Below are 16,377 nucleotides of genomic sequence, written 5' to 3'. Positions count from 1 at the left end.
GGCTGGCCTTGAACTCACTACATAACCCAGGGTGGTCTTGAACTCACTATGTAACCCAGGCTGGCCTAGAACTCACTATGTAACCCAGGCCTTAAACTTGTGATCCTTCTGTCCCAGCCTTTGAAGTGCTGGTATTTCTAGAATACTCTACCATGAATGAGAATACTTTTCCTTTTGTCCCTTTCCTCTATTTTCCCTTTTCCCTCCCTCTCTCCTTCCTTCCTCCCAATCTTCCTTACACCTTCCCTTTCCTTCTTCTATCTTTTGCATGTCCTTCCCCTATTCCGCCTCTCTCTTCTTCTTTTTCTCCCCTCCTTTGCTCCCCCCCTCAATTGCAATGAAACACACTGAGCAAAACTAGCTTTTATCACATCTTCTCCTTGCCTTGGTTAAGATAAGGACCGCTCCTTCCAGGCCCTCCTCCTTGTGCCGTGTTGGCACCTCTGGAGTGGAGGAAGTGGGGCCCCGAATGGGACGGTAGCAGTGGGTTGTAGTGATGTAGCCTCTGAGTGTGGGGTACAGTGCATCTTCAGTTACGTTTATCAAATCAGACTGCACTATACAAGCAATGCATTCTGGCCGCGGTTCCGCTAAGGCTGACATCTCATTGTGCTATTTTGGGAAAGTTTGCTACTATCAAAATCCCGCAAAGCTTAACATCTGCTGACTGCCTACAAAATAAAAGAAATGGCTTTGGCCTTACTGGATTGAATTTTTCTTTTTTTGGCTTCTCTTCCCCTTTGGGCTTCAGTTAATTCTTCCACTGTGAGGGTTGACGTCAATGCTGTCACCATGCAAAGGGAACAACTAGGCTTAGCTGGGGACAAAGTGCATGTCAAGCTTTATCTGCCCAGGGTGGGGACAGTCTTGCCGTGGTAGAGTGAGGACAGGACATTCAGACTAGTTTCTTTGATGGGACAAGGAAAGCATTCATCTGTCCCATGCTCCTTCCTTTGTCTGCATTAGCTTGTCCTGTCCCCTTTGTGCAGAAAGGAGGCCGGGACCAAAAGCAATCAAAACTGCACCAGCGAGGGTTTTCCCTTGACCTCTGCTGAGACATAAAAAACGATCTACTGTGGGCAAGACTCAAATGTCCACTCAGGCCATGGACACTGACCAACGCTTGCCTGCTATTCAAATTAGATTCCAAATTCTGTCCTCTCTCTTCTTGAGCAGGTGGAGCCAGGTTGGTGACAATGTCCCAGTTCCTACATTTGAAGGAAAGGACTGTGTTGCAGGCAAGATGCTTCCAGTCACTGGTAAGCAAGTCCTCTAGGGATGCTGTGTCTTCCAGTCTAAATGACACAGGAAGCCCCCATCATACCACCTTTGACTCTGGGCGGTGACCGAGCCCCTCCACTGGTTATAGAGTTTGTAAATACTGGTTTCTTGTAGAGGCACGTGGGCCTGGAGATGGTGCAGAGCTGCATGCATGTGCATTAAAGCAAGGTCAAGAAGACTGTATATATTTTAATACGTAGAAAGGAAAAATCCTTTCCAGCAAGAGGAAAAAGAAACCTTCCTGAGACTTCAGGCTTTGGGGACTAGTCCTCGTCGTGTGTCCTGAAGGGGAATAGATAGAATCCCTGCCCCAGGGGCTTTTAAATATAGCAAAGTCTAACAGTGTAGGAGTCTTGTTCCGCTATACCTTCTGCTGTTCTGGAGGATTTCTCCTCCTGAGCACTGATCCCGTTGTAGGAGGAGTGTATTTCCAGGCTGGTCTCACCCTGGTCGACTATTCTATAAGCACCCACTCCTTTCCTTGCTCACATGTTAGATATAACATGGACTCTGTCTTTGCCTTGTCTCTGTTTCCTTTCTACCGCATGTGTGTGCGTGCGTACATGCTTGCGTGTATGTGTGTGTCCTCAAGGTTTTCTCTACCAGTCCTCCAGGATTCTAAGTGAAAATCCTTAAGTGGAGCACCTGTCCCATCAACCACCACAAGTGGACAGTCCCAGGGTCTTCCTCAACACGACTCTGTAGCATTTCCACACGTGTTCCTGCCAACCTCTGCGAGGCAAAGAAAGACCCCAGCCGGGATGCACTTCCCACCACCTGGAGCACTTCCTGTTGCTTTTCTCACCACAGCAACTAAATCTTCCTAAAACAGATGGGGATGCTGCCTTATCACATGCTAATAATGTGACTCAGAGGAAGTTGTATAGCAGTTCCGAGAATCATCAGTGCCAGGGGATTTAGTGCCTATGTTCCTTGGATGAAGTGCAGTAAATTCATGCCAACTGTATAAAGCTCTCCCAAGATGCCCGGTATTAATTACTTGGGAAAATGTAACTGTGGCCAGTGTTGCTCAAATAATCTCTGGTTTCCAGTATGATGAACTAATCATACAGCATTTAAACAAATCAAGCAGTGAAGCAACCGCGAAGGGTTTTGACTCAGTGGTTCTCAAAGAAACCTAAAAGGCAAAGCCCTGGCTGGGTCCCAAAGACGAGTGTGTAGCTGGGCATCATGAAACCTGGTCCTGAAGACAGACCCATTCTTTCCCCCAGTCAACACTTTCTGTTTTCTGAATTGTCACTGGTAAATCTTTTCCCTCTCTTTCTCCCTATCTACACCTCTATGTCTAAGGGACAGAAAACTGCACGTTGTTATTTTAATGAGATCTTGGATTTTTTTTTGAGGTGGTCAGAAACACTCAATTCTAATACTTAAATGTGTTATCTTTTGTGTTGTTCATAATTATCCCATTCAAGTGATAGTTGCATACTGTGTGTGTGAGAGTGTGAGTGTGTGTGTGTGTGTGTGTGTATGTGTGTGTGTTGTTTTTCTATCACTCCCTTTGTTATTGTCTTAATATAGAGTCTCTCATGGAACCAGAAGCTAGCCAGCTTCAGAAAAGCTAGCCAGTCACCAAGCTCGAAAGATCTGCCCATCTCTACCTTCTCGGTACTGACCCAGTTCCAGTTGGAGATTTGAGCTGAATTCCTCATGCTTTAAGAGTAAGGGCTCTTACCCACTGAGTCATCTCTCTAGCCCCTCTGGTGATATTTTGTTCTCCACATTACTGACGTCAGAATGTAGACTGAGTGGATATCTACTAGTTAATGCTCAATAAATACACGATCGATTTACAGAGGCCACTGAGCTGTTAATAATTACCCGTGTAAAGTCCAGTATACACCTGAGGCATCTGGGAACCACTGTAGTAGGATAGAAGGCCAACAAACTCCTGTGGCATCCAACATGGACCTCAAATATCCATGTAGGGCCTGAGAAAGCAGTCTCTTGGGTAGGTTTGACTCTTTTAAAAGGCTCTTCTGTATAGCTGAGCACTTAAGCAGCCAGCACTGGGTACAAACTCCTGCTTCATGGATACATAGAAAATTCCCAGAGCTGGGTTGGGGGATATGGCTCCCGGTCCTGGGCAGTACCCATCAATATGAAATTCAGCTCTCAGGAAACGGAGAAGGACAGAGCCAAAAATAAGTATGCCATATGCTAAGCAGAGCCACACTGAGGTAGCCTAGCAGTTTAAGGTTTGGCCTATGCAGTCAGAGGAGGCTGCAGATACACACATATACACATGCACACACACACACACACACACACACACACACACACACACACACACGGTCTAGGCTAACAAAACTTCTGAATAGGTGAACCGGTTACAGTGTGTTTTAAAAAAGTACTTAGGTACTACATAAAGAAAAATAAACTGGGTATAGACAGTCATAGAAAAAGTAAATAGTTTAATAATAATAATAATAGTAAAGTCTTTAAAGAAAGAGTAAAGTAATTTAGCAAGAATAAGCCACATAAGGATGGAAAATACACAAGCATCTGAATCCTGTATGATACTTTGTTGACTCTGAACTTTTAAAATGCTAATATACAAAAACAACAGCTGCTGAGAGACACTGGAGTATGAAAACTAAATTAAACCAACCTGTAGATTTTAAGAGTGTCTTAACTTCAAAATGGAAGTCAGAAAAATACATTGTGTTGGGGAGAGATTGTGCCTTTGTTTCCACAGGAAACAAAAAGTTATGGTTCTCTTCAAAATTAATAAAGATCAGATTTAATTGGGGAAGACCTCCTAAGGATATTGGCTTCAGACATGAGGTAAAAAGCCAAGAAAGACCTCAGTACAGGTGATGTATATGCTGATCCCTCAACAAGGGAACAGCTCTAAGACTGGATGAAATATGATAAATCTGTTGGCTACAGAATCTACATGACTTATTATTATATGCCATCCTTTCATATGACATGGATAGAGGTTTGGTTATACGGTCCAAATATCTTGTAAGCTCACAGATGCCTTTTGCTTGCTCAAACATAGAATAAAAAAAAATCTTTAGCTGACTTGTACATACTGTACATTCCATATTTGTGTTAATGCTGATATGTATGTTGTCTTTAAAAGTTTATGTGTTTTCAGAAAAAAAAAGGATCAACACTAATGAAGACAAGGAGTCCAAGTGATCCAGCATCTTAGAATGCCTCTGTTACAGTTTCCTTAAAACTATGCATCCAGAGCAACAGCAAAGCTTCTCATTGAGATGGTCTATACTCACAAACTATCCAGCCAAGACTTCAGAGAAGTTCTACACTTTCACATCACACAGAGACTAAATAAAAACTAATACAAATAGCTCTCCCAGGACTTGATCATTATCCCAATTTTCTCATGGTCCCATAAAGATGTCATTGCCTCCAAACAATAGGAAACAATCTAGAGAAGACTACTCTTTTTCCCAACAGGTGGGGTAGGTGTTTTTTTGATCATTCTGTGGGTTATGTATGTCTGTCATTATTTAGGGGGTTAGTTACAAGTTATTATTGGTCATGGTCAGGAAAAAAGCTGAAGAAAGGAAATTAGATTCAGGGATCTCTTTCAGAAAGAGAAAGGGGGGATATAGTATAGAAATGATGGGATAAAAGGGTGAATTGAGTCTACTTTTAAATAACCACTAGTCTTAAATAGTTTATATTGGTATGGATTTTTATATATTGATGCAAATTTAAGGTTATTTTTGTTATACTGTATATATGCTTCTATTGTTGTTTAAGGTATTGCACAGTCTATTTAAAAATATAATATAAAGTTCTAGTCCCTAAAGGCTATTATTACAAACTGTTTAGGATAATTAAGAAATGTAGGTTAATAGTCAACCAAACTTGTAATGATGTAGGTATGTTCTCAATATTAAACAGACATATATTTTAGATATATAGGAGGCCTTCAAATGCTTCAGAGACCTACAGAATAAGGCATCTAAAATGTTTTAATAACATAAGGCTTTTCATGACAGGTTCTGACAGCATCCATTTTCTTTGAAAAGATGATGCACATTGAAAAGCCTCCATGTGAAGTTTGTTTATATTTATGCCAAAGTTAGCCACTGGGAAAAGAAACTACCCTTGCCTTGACTTCTGATAGTATCCTGTTCAAATTGGACAAGCAGGACACAAAAAGAAGACAACTGCCAAACATTAAGACAAGGTAGGACAGTCCTTCAAAATTCTTGCTTCACAGAAAAGTCTTCCAGATACTCTAGGCCTATAGATCAAAGATGGATACTCCAACATTCTAGAGAACCTTGGGGTTATTGTTCGGGCAGCCAGATGTCTCTGCCATTTCTTAGTTTTGGAAGTTGCTTGATCTGCACTTCCTATTTAATCAGTAATATTGGGTCTCTGACAGAGTTGAAGATAAGATAGTTATAGTACAGTTTGTCTCATCAAATTCAGTAAAGAAACTCACAAAAGAGTTATAAAGTGTATAAGGTTAAGAGATGTAAAAGCTTAAATTCTTATCCAAGAAAATGGTTTGAGGTCTAAAAAGATATTTTTTGGATGAAAATAAAAGTTATGATTAAAAATGGTTTAGGTATAAAGCTTGAACTCACTAATATAGGATAGATAACACAGTACTTTCTCTGAAATTGCCAAATATATATGGACTAAACATTGTGAACATACTTCTTACTTGGAAACGTTCTTATTGTATATAATTTTCCTCTGGTAGAGTTAAAACCTTTCCTTTTTATTTAGACAAAAGGGGCAAATGTTGTTGAATGTTTGTACACTGTGTGAAGGTGTATTGTTTTGATTGGTGTAATAAAAAGCTGAATAATCAATAGCTAAGTAGGAGCTATAGGTGGAACTTCTGGGCAGAGAGAGAAAGAAGATTAATTTAGGTGCCTAGGGGAAGTGAGACACATGGAGGAAGCAGGATGGCCAATATGGAGGTAAGGTAAAAAGCCAGGAGACAAAATAAAGATTAATATAAATGGGTGATTTAAGTTATGAGAGCTACTGGGATAAGCCTAAGCTAAAGATGAGCTTTCATAATTAATAACAAGTCTTTGTGTCATTATTTGGTAGATGGCTAATGGGACAGCTAATTTATCCTGGTTAAAGAATGGTGCATGTTGTTTGACCCTCTCTGGTACTCTTCCAGTATTTGAAGCAGCCCTGGGGTTCTTTAGAAAAGATGATGATGATTGATGACAGAGGAAGAAGAGGAGATGCCAAATGATCAACAGTATCTTGCTTCTCCTCTCATTCTGAGAACATCTGGGTCTCCTCCTTGATCAGTGCTGACTCCCTCTGGGTTGTACCCAAAGCTTCCTGTAAGTCATGTGCGTATTCTCGCACCTGTGCCTTGGGTCCCTTCCTACTGAATCTGTGGCCACAGACTCACCCATGAATGTTCCTCTACAGTGTGACTTTTGCTATAGCTTTCTCACTCTTGCTGAAACACTGTTTAGAGCAGGACTCTGCTTCGCTTGCTGTAGCTCACAGAAAGCTGGCTTCCTCCTTCAACTCAGTAATAGCTCTGCTATTGAGCACTTACTCCATTCCAGACCAGGGCTGAGTCTCTGTGTAAGTCACTTTTAAAGACTAATACTTACAATACAGTGTTGTGACATCATAAGTAATGGGGCAGGAGGATAAAGAACTTGCTTCAGGTCATAGAGAACATAGAAGATAAAATCTAGAGTCAAACTCATACCTTGAGTTTTTGCCATTATCTCAAAGCAAGAGGAGGGTCTAACTTTATGGTAGATAATTCTTTATAGCTGAAAGAGACTAGGCACTCTGAGGAGAGGGCACTGAGCACTTAAAGATCACAGTTATTGAGGAGCTGCCTATTTACAAGGCTTAAAATGTTTTTTTAAACATTCATGCATTTATTTTGTGTATATATGTGGATGTGCATGCATTGGAGGACATTTCTCTCTTTTCACCATGGACCTGGGGATTGAACTCAGGTCATCAGGCTTGGTAGCAAAGACTTCTATCTGCTGAGCCATCTCTCTGTCTGATTCACAAGATAACACAAAAGTAGGGAAAGAACACACTTTAAGGAATGGTCGGGAGGACAGGAATTACAGAAGCATTTCAGAGAATTCCAGTTGTTTCTAAAGGGTTTCTCTGATTCCTTGATGTTTACACAAGTTTATGTTTAATGTTGGTTAGCCCTGGAGAAGAGCAGAGTGCTTCAGTTCAGGCTGGGTACTACTGTGTCGCTGTTACTGTGCAACCGTGAAAGGACCAAGTGGTGCCGAGTGACTTCCCAGCAGAGGTAGGTATAATAGCAACTCGTGATAGGAAACCGCCACTCACCTAGATGGCGAGCATTCTCCCTGCCTGTCCCATTTCTGAAGATGGCAAAAGAACAAAAAGAAGAAGAATTCCCAGGGAATTTATCACAAGAGCTGTCTACCTCTTCCAGAGGGTTCTCCTTCATGCTGAATGGTGGTGGCCATTTATCTTAGGCCCCTCCTGAGACCCGTAGGACCCAGGGAACTTCACAGGACGTATCCATAGACCAAGGACCCAATTTTATGGTACAAAGATGGAGGAAGAAGTGCAGATGAAATAAGTCTAGGAGGATTTTATGTCGCCACTCGCAGGACTGAAGATAACACTCAGGGAGCATGTGGAGAAGAAAGGGCCCTTTACACGTGTAGCCCTTCAGGGTAAACTCCTGGAGAGGACACAGAAACTGATGGACACCTGCTGGGGGGTGAGCGCTGCAGATTCCCTGTGTGTGGAGCCATGGTCGGAGACCATGCTGACTGGAAACGGGGGAGCTGGCTGCTGCGGGTGCGGTTCATGCCTTTGATCATTGTATAGCCATCTTGAAATGTGCAGAGAATCTTCATGCAATATTCATGTCACACACCCCAAATATAGGTGCTCATATATATTTGAAAAAGAATATGTCCTTACCACTGAATCAGAGCTTGGAATAGATATGTCTTCCTTGTGAGTTACATTAATTAGTGGCAGATACTTTCCACTCGAGGGAAACGGGGTGCTAAGCAGCCACCACAGCAGAGATTCTTTACTATGACATGTTTTGATAGAGTAGAATTCGGGGGGGGGGGGGAATCTAAATATAGCCGACGTGGGCAACTTGAAACTGAAGTACCATTTAAAACCCTCCTCTGCAGTTAACTAAAATTGATCTTGCTAAGCAGAGCTAAAAATAGCAGGAGGGGAGAAGGAAATAGACAATGTTTTCCTCTCTCCCTGCAGGCATTCTCAGTGGCAATGAGCATGACCTTCTGCGCCCTCCTGAGAGCAGAACAAAGGGCTGGCAATTGGCATCTGCTCAGACCCTCTTCCTGTTTAGCTGGGTGGCAGGCCCTCTCTTCACCATTTCTGTCCACTCTTTTTGTTGGGTTTGTGATTTTATTTTCCCTCTCTTTCCTACTACATTATGAAAAGAACAGAACCCTGTACTGCTTCTCAAATTGGTAATAGCAGATATCATAAAACACACAGAAATGGATAGTGTTAGCTCATTAACTCACTTCCAGGTCAGAACCCATGTTACTGCCTCTGGATCAGAAGCACAGAAAGCCCTCATTTCATAGGGACTGTAAAGACCCCATGAACAAAGAAGAAGGGAGAAAATTCTGTGCTACAGGCCCCCCAAAAACCTGGGGTATGTGCAGTGGATGGTAGCTGATGGAGAAACTTAAAAGTTATCAAAGTGCAGAGAGTCAATGTCTGGGGCGTGCTTAGCCAGAAGGGATATCTATCCATCCACCCTTTCCCAGAATTTGGGGATCATTGGGGGCAAGGAGGTAGAAAGATTGCAAGAGTAAGAGGTGGGAAGGATGGAGTGACAGGTGTCTTCTGTATATTACTCCACCTCTGCCCTCATAAGCTCACAGGAGCTGTAGCTGACTTCACAGGACCAAGCCAGGCAACATTAGAGAAAGGAGAGGAAAGAAGCTCAGGGACACCCAGCCACGATGAGGAGGCTATGAATTGTTGGCCTCTGGGGTGGTGTGACTCTGCTTCCTTTAAGGGTGTGGGCCCTGGTAGATGGTTTATGTGGCAGAAGACAGCCGCATATTCATGAGTATATGGACAGCCCACAACGTTAACTCTGTGGGTTACTGAAAGAAAGGTTTACAACGCTGGAATGGGTGGGGAGGGAGAGGGAGGGTCTGGGCAGAGTTATGAAGAGGAGTGGGGGTGATTATGGTCAGAATACTTTGTATGAAATTCTTGAAGAATTAATAAAAAAATATTATATTAAAAATAACCTGGAACTCAGGAATTGAGTTATAATTTGTCCCTGAAATGACACTGTGAAAGGATTAAAGAAATGAACTTAATGAAATCATTTCTAATGGCGATGCTGGAAGTCCTTTTGTTATTGCAAACATTAATTAACTGCTATCTGACTTTGTCTGGCTAGAGCCACAGAAAGCAGCAATTTGCTGCTGAAGACACCATCTCTAGGCAGCCTAATATCTGAGGTATCGATTTATTTATTCATTCAGCTATCTGATATTTATTGAGTATCCACTATGTGCCAGGTATGACTGGGAGCTGAGAATACCAATGTTAATAAAGCATAAACATTCCTTTTTCAATGTCAGGGAAGAGTCAACATTGAACAACAGGGAATGTCCACAAAGAGAAGTGAGTATGTGTGCAAGGAAAACAACTACTGTCTGTCTGTCTGTCTGTCTGTCTGTCTGTCTATCTATATCTGTATCTATCATCTATATCTATCTATCTATCTATCTATCTATCTATCTATCTATCTATCTATCTATCTATCATCCATCTATCTATCTATCTATCTATCATCTGTATCTATCTATCTATCTATCTATCTATCTATCTATCTATCATCTGTATCTATCTATCTATCTATCATCTATCTATCTATCTATCTATCATCTATCTATCTATCTACTCTGCTGTGACACCTTGTTGGGGGATAGGACAGACATGTAGGTAAGGGGAAGATATAGGTAATGTGTAGTCTTGATCCCTCTATATTGTGCCTGAGATAGCCTGTGCTATAGCACAGTCACACATTGGATCAGTGCAGCAGTGTTGGGAAGGGTTTGGGTGATGATGACTGAGCACCAATGAATGGACTAATGCTAGTCTCATTTCCATGAGACTTAGATCAGTTAGCATAGTGTGGGCTGTTACACAACATGCCCCAAACTCATAGCCTCTGTGGGTTTGTTTTTGTTTTAAAGACAGGGTCTCACTTTATAGATATGAAAGAATATAGGCCAGGAACTTGCTCTGTAGACTAGGCTGGCTCAAACTCAGAGAGATCTGATGGAGGAAGGTCATTGGCTAATAAAGGCACTGCCCTGGCCCATTTTATTGGTTAGAGAATAGGTGGGAGGAGTAAACAGAACAAAATGCTGGGAGGAAGAGGAAGTGAGGTCAGAGACTCCACAGCTCTGCTCTCCTGAGCAGATGCCTCAGCAGAGACGCCATGCCCCGCTCCCGGGATGAAGCTCGGACCCAGGATGGACTAGGCTAGAATCTCCCTGGTAAGCGCACCTTGGGGCGCTACACACAGATGATTAGGAATGGGCTAAATTAATATGTGAGAATTAGCCTAGAAGAGAATGGGCCAAGCAGTCTTTAAATGAATACAGTTTGTGTGTTGTTATTTCGGGGCATAAGCTAGCCGAGCAGGCGGCCGGGGTGCTGGGGGAACGCGGCCCCGCCGCCCTTATTACTTCATATGGCGCCCAACGTGGGGCAACTGCTTCCACATAAAGCCTGAGACAGCTTGGGAAATAATTCTAGAACAAAATGAAAGCATTGTGCCTGGTTTCTTGGTAGCAGCAATTTCTCGGTTCTACTCTGCCTGCTAGAGGCAAGCAAGCACCTCATCTAAGAGAGGCTTCCTGACTCAGCTTTAGCTGCAAAGCCTGCAGCTCATTAAGAGGTCCTGCCACGAAACACTTAAAAGGTGTTGACGAAAAGCTGAACACATGCTTTTCGGTTTTCAGCCGTAGCAGGAAAAAAGCTACGCTGTTTAAAAATGCTGGCTTTCTGGGCTGTCCTGCCAGGACAAACTCTGACTCTTTTTCGCAGGCGGTTTGTGCGGTTTGCAAGCACAGGCTGCTGAAGCTCGCTTGCTGGCTACAGCCAGTACCTCCGCCATGAGGCTGGAAAGCTAAGGAATGGACTGTATCTAGCTGGCAAAGCCACGCCTTTAGTCCTACTGATATTGCTTGGTAAATTAAAGACTCGTGTGGTCAGAAAAAGAGAGATATACAGTAAAGAGAGATTCAAAGACAAAGAAAATTTCTAAAAGGTTTAAAGTGTGTTAAAAATACATGCAGACTAAAATTTAAAGTTCTTAAAGTAACAAAAAAAAAAAAAGGAAGAGAGTTGTTGTGTGTGGTAGCACACGCCTTTAATCCCAGTGCCTAGAAGGCAGAGACAAACAGATCTCTGTGAGTTCAAGGTGTAGTAGTGTACACCTTTAATCCCGAATGCCTGGGAGGCAGAGACAGGCGGATCTCTGAGAGTTCAAAGACAGCCTGGTCTACAGAGTTACTTCAGGTCAAAGATACAGAGAACCTATCTCAAAAAGCAAAAAGTTAAAAGTAAAAATAAACAAAATAGAGGTTAAAATAAAACGAACAAAGATGAAAAATACACAGAGAATCTTGATACTGTATGCTATTATGCTCTCTTTGAATCGTTTAAATGCTGAGGAAGGAGCAACAGCTGCTAAAAGATATTTATTTATAAATGCTTCTGAACTAATCCAACATAGATATTGTAAATTTGGATCTAAGGATATGATACTTTGGAAAGGAGTTTCTTATTTTGTTTTCACAGAGGATGAGTCGCTGTTCACTTCTTCTATTCCGATTTGGTATGATGGACCACGCCCTCCTGAATGGTTCCTGTGCACGCCTTCAAAAAATTGCTTCGCTCAACTGCCAACTGAGATGAAGCTAGCACACAGGTTATACCATGAAAGACCTAATTAACGACGCCCCCATTCAGCAGGAAGCAGTTTGGAGAGAAAAAACTGCGCCCATGTTCCCAAATATGGTTTATAAACGTTCTTTTACATTTAAAGGGGGATATGATATAGATATGAATAATTTGCATTAGTATAGATTTTGCTTTATTGATAGAGATTTAAGGTCAATTTTGTTATATGTATAAGTGTTTCTGATTTTGATTAAGGTATTGTGATTGTGTAGTTCATTTAAATATGTACTGTATAATTAAGAAATAAAGGTTGTTAATGGATAATCATCGATAATAGTAAAGCTTGTAGTCATGTTAGTTAGATTTTCTAGATATATAGAGATATATTTTAGATAGGCATTCTTCATATTTTTCAAAGATTATAGAATATGGCATTTTAAATGTTTTAATAACTGAGGACTTTTCATGACAATGAGACACTCTGCTCCTGGCAGCACCAATCTACTTCAAGAGGAAGATGGGCATCGAAGAGGATCCTTATGGAGTTTGATAGCCATTTGGGCAAGAAACTGCTCTTGCCTGGACTATTGCATAAACTGGACACAGAGAACCCGCAGAGAGAGGACTGCTGAACTTGCCTAAGGTGAGATGATCTTTCGGGGTTCCTGATTCATGAAAGAGTCTGCGAGACATTCTGCAGGACACAACAGATAGTGACTGAACTGACTTTGAATTTTCCTGCTTTATGGAAATGTCTGCTGGATACCATGGGCCTGAAGGCTGAAGATGGATGCCCCAACGGTACAAAAGAACTTTGGGTGACTGTCCAGGCAGCGAGATGTCTTTGTCCTTTCTAGAGTTTGAAGTTTCTTTGTTCTTGTTTACTTAAGTAATATTATATCTTTCTGGAGTCTTTGATGGAGTTAAGAATAGTTAGTTATAGTTTTCCTTAGTTATGATAAAGATTATTGTAACTTTTACTTGATAACTGTTTTGTTATATGTAATTTTGCTATGTTAAAGTTAAAGCCTTTTTTTTTTTTTTTGTTTAAACCGAAAAAGGGGAAATGATGGAGGAAGGTCATTGGCTAATAAAGGCACTGCCCTGGCCCATTTTATTGGTTAGAGGATAGGTGGGAGGAGAAAACAGAACAAAATGCTGGGAGGAAGAGGAAGTGAGGTCAGAGACTCCACAGCTCTGCTCTCCTGAGCAGATGCCTCAGCAGAGACGCCATGCCCCGCTCCCGGGATGAAGCTCGGACCCAGGATGGACTAGGCTAGAATCTCCCCGGTAAGCGCACCTTGGGGTGCTACACACAGATGTTTAGAAATGGGCTAAATTAATATGTGAGCATTAGCCTAGAAGAGAATGGACCAAGCAGTAATTAAATGAATACAGTTTGTGTGTTGTTATTTCGGGGCATAAGCTAGCCGAGCAGGCAGCCGAGGTGCTGGGGACGCAGCCCCGCCGCTCATATTACTTCATATGGCGCCCAACGTGGGGCTCGAACCCACGACCCTGAGATTAAGAGTCTCATGCTCTACCGACTGAGCTAGCCGGGCAGGCGGCCGGGGTGCTGGGGGAACGCGGCCCCGCCGCCCTTATTACTTCAGAGATCCTCCTGCCTCTGTCTCCCAAAGCCTGGGAATAAAGAATACCTCTCCCACACCTGGCTGCCTGCGTCATCTGGGTGACACCTGAACTGAGCAGATGCTGACATTAGGTCCTTGGACTTCCTAGCTTCCAGAACCACTAGCTGAAATAAACCTCTTTCTTTCTATAAATCATCGAGTCTTGGGTGTTCTGTTTCAGCAACAGAGAAGTGATATTCATGGCCTCTAATATGACCTCTATGATATTTTCGGCTTCATTATTGGATACAAGTCATTTATCCACACGGGATGTGGAAGCAAAGAGAAACGGCCTCAAACTACTGGCAAGGAATGCAGACAATAATGCCCCAAAAATCCATCCAAGTGGCAGATGTTCCAAGGACAATACCAGTTTGTCCTTGTAGAGGAGGAAACCCTGGATACTGGCAACCTTGGCATTTGCTATGGCACATGGCCATGAATGGGCCCATCGTTGTGCACTCTGCACACTGGGTCAGGCTTTCTGGAAGGCTGGCATGGTGTTGAAGATCACCACCAGCTCAGGGTTAGAACAGAAGTTACCCAGTGCTCTCAAGTACAACAGCCTAAAGTTGGTGATACTCCATAACAGAAGAGAATCTGGCCAAGGGGTGGAGCTTCACTGCCGGGAATCAGAAGAGGCTCGGAAACCATCCAGCTGCACCACTCTGGGGAAGCCCATCTGTTTTCCCACAGCTCTGTCCTGTAGTCTGTGACATGGGGTGACATTAGCTCCAGGGAACTTGCAAAATGGGATGAGGTACATTTATGTGAGGCAGGAAGGTGAAGGTCATAGGTTACCCTGCGTTTGAATGCTGTCAATTGCTTTTGCTCATCTCTCACAAGAATCACCCTCCCTTCCTGACGGTCTGAGGCATTTCCTCCCAACCTCCTCTATGGCAGGTTCCATAAGTATCCCTACCAGGGCCCAATCCCTGCTCCCAGTGTCCCTTCTTGCTGTCTTTTAGGTCACACTTGTCCTTAAGAATCACCTCTAGGCCCTGGACTGTGAACCAGTAAAGGTGACTGAGTCTGGCCCTCACCCCTCTGTACCACTCTCTGTTGGCACTGACTCCAAATAAAAGTTTACATCCCTGATAAAAACAAAAGTGACTAGAATTTCTAGAACTTCACTGGACTATCAGCCCCAAGTAGGTGGAGCACAGAGCAATTGAGCTGCAATCTCAGTACATTTCATACCAAGGGGCCGCTTCGGTAAAGAGGAAAGACCAGGATGGAATATGCTCAATGCTTGCCGTGTAAACATGAGCACCTGATCTCCAAGACACATGCGGGCATGGTGGTGCACGTGTGTAATCTCAGTGCTGGGGAGGTAGAGACAGATGGATCTCCAAGACTCACTGGTCAGTCAGCTTAGTTACTTGGTGAGCTCCAGGCCAGGTGAGATCCTTTCTCAACAAGCAAGCAAGCAAGCAAGCAAGCAAGCAAACAAACAAACCTGAAAGCAGAAAAGGCAGATGGTACCTAAAGAGCAGTACCAGAGTCTGACTTCTGGCCTACACACACACACACACACACACACACACACACACACACACACACAGAGTTGTAGGATGATGTAAATGAAGGACAATGAGCTCAACCCTGAGTGTGTTCTCAGCAATTTATGTTCTCACCCTGGGGCCTCCAGTCTGCAGTCCTGTAAAATGCAAGTCAGCCAGCCGGGGTCTTGGTGATTCCACAGGAAGTACGATTTGCTAATATGCAGAACAATTATCCAGACTGGTCAATCGTGTGCTTGCTCAAGCTGAGTCAAGCTGGCACCCCGCAGGATCCCTTGGGCTGGAGAGGCTTCCTGCTGTGAGCAGACCTGACTTTGCATATGCCGCCATGCTACTGCCCTACACAGCCATGGCCCTCCTTGGGTGGAGACTGTAGATTCAGTACACTAAGAAGTGAATCAGATACTCCTAAATCCATTTCCTTGTTTACCAGCCCATTCTACACACCTGCTGCTTCCCACAGTGACTCTCTGAGGGTGAAACCAGGGTCATTTCTAAGGTCCCAGAAGCCAAGTGGCTCACTGGTCCTCCAGGAGAAGCTTCCTTCTGAGGCAGGCCCCACACCCAATGGGCAGTCATTCTCACAGAGAATGATTTAATCAAATCAGCCCCCATCTTCATCTGAGAACACAGTAGGCTGTCCTTTTCTTCTTGAGAATTTCCTGGGTTTAGCACAGAAATCCCAGGAATCTTTCCATCCTTGGCAAACAAGGACCGTTGCTCACTCTCATTCCCATGGTTGACAAAGTATGGCGTATACGAGAATCTGGGTTTCTGAGATGGCTGAATCTGGACCAAATGGGAGGTTTCTGAACTTTACCTCTCTTAGGGGTTGTGTTTTCAAAGTCCCGGTCACCCTGGAAGAACCACCAGCACAAAGAGCTGACTTATGAGCCAGTCTTCATCCCTCATCTCTACAGGGCTAGTTTTAGCCCCTCCCATTCCAATTATTTCCTCTCCTTGTAGAAGACAAGGAAAAGTCATTTGGAGTACAAAGAAGCTTCGCC

At 43.2% G+C, this 16,377-nt stretch overlaps 1 protein-coding gene across 2 annotated transcripts in view; it reads right to left on the bottom strand.

Annotated features, from left to right (window-relative positions):
- Positions 1-16,377, bottom strand: part of Rcan2 (regulator of calcineurin 2) — a 235,173-nt gene that overhangs the window by 6,838 nt on the left and 211,958 nt on the right. The gene's annotated exons all lie outside the window — the stretch shown is intronic.

Source organism: Microtus oregoni, unplaced genomic scaffold, assembly GCF_018167655.1.
Source record: "Microtus oregoni isolate MIOR12 unplaced genomic scaffold, Mior012 000007F_ref0000211, whole genome shotgun sequence".
NCBI classification, from domain to species: domain Eukaryota; kingdom Metazoa; phylum Chordata; class Mammalia; order Rodentia; family Cricetidae; genus Microtus; species Microtus oregoni.
Note: the sequence above shows the minus strand (reverse complement) of the source record. Positions and strands in the feature narration are given on the sequence as shown.